At 49.2% G+C, this 4498-nt stretch overlaps 1 long non-coding RNA gene across 1 annotated transcript; it reads left to right on the plus strand.

Annotated features, from left to right (window-relative positions):
• Positions 1 to 1341: 1341 nt before the first annotated feature.
• On the plus strand, positions 1342 to 2771 carry LOC106722677. Its single transcript, XR_001358678.2, has 3 exons — positions 1342 to 1463; positions 2173 to 2251; positions 2359 to 2771. It is a non-coding gene; the product is annotated as an uncharacterized LOC106722677 (long non-coding RNA).
• Positions 2772 to 4498: the final 1727 nt, after the last annotated feature.

The raw sequence follows: 4498 nt of genomic DNA on the forward strand, positions 1-4498 counted from the left end.
ACATCACAAGAGCATTATGGACAGACAGACAGATGGACTAAACCCTTGATGATATAAGAATAAAGGAGGCTGCCCACTGGCCTCAGAGTGAGGTTTAGTCCACTTGTATCCCTGAGTCCTTCCTGGACCCTCAGTCCCCTGGACTCAACCTTTAAGCCCAATAGCCCCCCTCAGCTGACCTCTGCCCCTGCCAGGCCCCTGTAGCTTTAAAGGCTATGTACATATCTATGCCATGCAGGGCATCTGTAGCTCAAGGGCTAAGGGCTCAAGGCCTGGCTCCGTTTCCCCTCCTACACCATGCCCCAAGCCTTGTGGGTGTTCTCGCTCTTCGATGTTAACTATTTATATACATAGCCCCCTGGCCACCTATGTAGTTTCCCTCTGAGCTGTCGGGCCCCTTGCCCTACAAGCAGCCCCTCATCGGGCTCTCGGACCCTCTAGTCTGGCCTAGCCCACTCACAGCTCATGGACCATCTGGTCCAGGTCTCAGTCTTTCCTAGGCTACTGAACTCCTTACTGGGCCCCACTCCAATCTAAATAGGCCTTCAGCATGCCACCTCAGGGCTCAAGGCTAACCCACCACTGTAACTTAAACACCAAGCATCTCAGCCCCTGGCAGACAGACACCTCAACCCTCTGGGGGCTTCACATAAAGAAAGTCCACCGCTGCACTGCGACCTGCTCCAGCCCATGCAACCGACGGAGACCAGCTCAGGGCAGGGCCAGCATGCAAATGAGGAAGGGAGGGGCGGGGCGAGGAAGGGAAACCCTGCAATGTGGGAGAGGGGAGGAGCTGGCATGCAAATGAGGAAGGGAGGGGTGGGGCGAGGAAGGGACACCGTGAAATGAGGGGGGAGGGGAGGAGCCACACCGCGTTAGCAACGTCAAGCTGACGTGGTGTGTGTGGGAACCTTGTCCCTTCCCCAGCCCTTCAGCAGCTATTAGGAAGCTGCTGAGGGGCTGGGGGAGGGACAAGGGGTGGGAACAAAAGTAACTAGCACTGCGGGCCACAGAAAATAGCTTGGCGGCCTGCGGGCTGTATGTTGGACAAGCCTGGTCTAGATTCTGGAAGATTTTGTGTATATACTGTTGGCAGGGGTCTTGGGTAACAACTTGAGATAAGGCTCTTGAGGGCTAGACTAACACTTTGCAGGACAGGAATATACTTTGTACAAGATAAGAAAGGTGAAATTGGCAGCCTTTCATTGAGAAAATGAGCAGCTGCTGCTCGAACAGGAGTATATTGTTAGGCCAGATACCTGTTCATTTTGTCAGATTATTTGAGTTTGATTCACTCTGTGCTCAAAGATTCTTTTGAGAGTGTCTCCCATTGAAAATAATTGTTGTTGTTAGTTTGGGGGCCTAATACTACAAAGCCCTAAACTTCTGCAAATTGGTGATTGGCAGCACTATGTTCAGCACCTCACAGGATGGGGACAGTATAGACTGTAATTTGTACTCAGGTATATATAAAGTCTGCGGTATAAAAATCTGCATTGCTTAAGATTCATTATGTAATGCAATCTAACTTCTGGTCTTCCTTTTTTATTATACTAGCATATTGCCATGAAAACTGTTATCTCTCTTATCAGCTAATTAAGTAACCACTGGTGATTTAAATTGTTGTGGTAAACCAAGGTTACCAGATGGAAATTTGGCAACCAAACTGATCTGTACAACTGATAGAGAGAGCTGAAGATTTGTGTGTGATTACTGTGCCTTTCAACTAGATTCTTGTGATAAATTGCTGTTTTGTGACAGCTAACCTGAGTTCTAAGGCAGCCCCACTGGCCAAAATATTGACCATTTTTATGACTACTGTTTCAGTTGAAAGGTAGTCAATTCAATTACATTTTTAATTAATGTGGCCAAGTAGTAATTGTCAAATTTTAGAATAATTCAATTTTGAGGAACCAATGTGGTTTACAGGAATGCTTTGATTACTAACAGTGTTATCCATTTCTGACTGCTGGCCAACTTACAATGTTTGCATCACAGCTACAAAGATTTTGGGGAGTGAATTCTGAGAAATAGTTGCACATTTATTTATATGTGTAACAGCTGCTGTTGGATTTGCAGCAGGGCTCAGGATCCTTGCAAAGGCAGAGCAGGAAAGTTTACAGAAAGTTGTTGCTTGCAAGGACATGTGCATGTTTTTGATTGGCTCCTAAGGCAGGAGAGGGGCGGGAACTCTGCCTGAAGGGAAGGGACCTGGGAGCATGGAGCTCGGGGAGGAACCACCGTGTAGCAGGTGGGTAATAAACCCAGGGTTGGTTCAGTTATTAGCACAAACGGCCATGTCTGGGAATTGGAGAAAGGTGTTTTTGGGCAGAGGGGACAGTGTGTGTTTCTTTGCAGATACCACAGACAGCTGGAGCAACAGAGAGCTTCTCTTCCCCAGGCAGGCTCTAGCAGACAGCAGGACTTTCTGAAGCAGCAGCACCAGCCATGGTTATTGTGCTGCCAGTGTGAAGGAGAGCTGATGTCTTGTTAACCCTGTGTGCTCCAGCTGAAATTCCCCAGAGTCTCAAGGTTTAAGCTGGGGCGTTGTACTGAGGATGTCTTTGATTCAATTTGTACAGTGTTTTGATACCTGCCTTTGACAATTTGATTATTGATACCCTGTTCTGCTTTTAACCTCATTCATATGTTGACTGTTTTGTAAATAATAAACTGTGTAAATAGGTATGTACTCCAGTGTGTTGGAAAAGCTCTCCACGGAGAGGTGGCCCCAGCTTTATGGGCTGAGAGGTTGATGAGGCAGAAGTTGGTTCCTTTTTCCTGGTTCCTTTTTCAAAACTCATCTATACTCAATAAAAATTTGGTATTAATGAATTACACATTCTAAAGAGACAGAATTTCATTAGCCATGCATATGTGCTAATTAATATGTAAAATAATAGCCCACATCAAGTACAGAGCCCTAAATGAAGGTCAGATTAGGATGGGATTATGGGGCAAAATACTTCTTAGACCACCCCAAATTTTGTGGCCCAAAGTGCGGTTTGGCCATGCCAGGCTGACAACACCCAGCCACTGTGCTAAGTACCTGGAGCTGAATAAGGAACTGGATTTTGGGTTGGGTTTATATCCAGAAATCCTTGGGCCACCCCAAACCACACCTCTGTGCCACTGGGGGACCCTCCTGGACATCTCTGACCAGAGACTTGCCCAGCCCAAAGTGCGGTTTGGCCGTGCCAGGCAACAGACAGAGCCCGAGCCACTGTGCTAAGTATCTGGACCTGAATAAGGAACTGGAATTTGGGCTCTGATTATAGCTAGAAATCCTTCTTGGGCCACCCCAGACCACATATGTGTGCCACTGGGGGACCCTCCTGGACATCTCTGACCACAGACTTGCCCGGCCCAAAGCATGGTTTGGCCATACCAGGCTGCCAACTGACACCACTCCCTAGACACTGTGCAAAGTATCTTGATTTGAATAAGGAACTGGAATTTGGGCTCTGATTATAGCTAGAAATCCTTCTTGGGCCACCCCAGACCACATATGTGTGCCACTGGGGGACACTCCTGGATATCAGAGAGAGACCAGAGACTTGCCCAGCCCAAAGCACGGTTTGGCTGTGCCAGGCTGCCAAATGACAGCACTCCAGCCACTGTGCTAAATACATGGACCTGAATAAGGAACTGGATTTTGGGCTGGGATTATAGCCACAAATCCTTCTTGGGCCACCTCACGCCATGCTTCTGTGGCACCGGGGGACTGTCCTGGACATCTCTGAATAGAGACTTGCCCGGCCCAAAACAGGGTTTGGCCGTGCCAGGCTGCTATCTGACAGCCCCCCAGCCACTGTTCTAAGTATAATGGCTTGAATAAGGAACTGTTTTTGGGGCTGGGATTAGAGATGAAAGTCCTTGTTGGACCACTCCATTCTGACTCTGTGGCACTGGGCGATTCTCCCAGGTATCCCCGACCAGAGTATTGTCTGGCCCAAAGCACATTTTAGGCCTGTGACACTGTTAACTCAGAGCACACCCCCCACCTCCCCACCAGTGACTGTACTAAGGACAATGGTTTGAATAGGGAACTCTTTCTGAGTTGGGATTAGAAATGGAAATCCTTCCTGGCCACCCCACACTATGACTCTGTGGCACCGGTGGACTCCCCCGGATGTCCCTGACCAGAGTCATGCCCAGCCCAGAGCGTGGTTTCTTCATGCTATGCTGCTAACTGCAGCCCCCATATCCATTAACGTAATAAAAGGCTTAGTCTGTCTGTCTGTCTGAATGTCTGTCCAAACGCTTCCAGCCAGCTGCGCACATGCCCCCGAGAGGGCGGGCAGCGATTGGCTGGGCATGCTGCGTGGGCCCAAGTTTGCACCGTTGCTGGGGAATTTTGGCGGTGGGGAATGTGCCCCAGACATCCGAGTAGCCGGGCTGCCTCCTGTCTCCTTGCCCGAGGGCCAGTGGGGTATTATGGTGGCTGCCCATCCTGGATGCCCCCCAGACATCCGGCAGGGACAGGGAGATGCGAGGG

This window comes from Alligator sinensis, unplaced genomic scaffold (assembly GCF_000455745.1).
Source record: "Alligator sinensis unplaced genomic scaffold, ASM45574v1 scaffold93_2, whole genome shotgun sequence".
Taxonomy (NCBI): domain Eukaryota; kingdom Metazoa; phylum Chordata; order Crocodylia; family Alligatoridae; genus Alligator; species Alligator sinensis.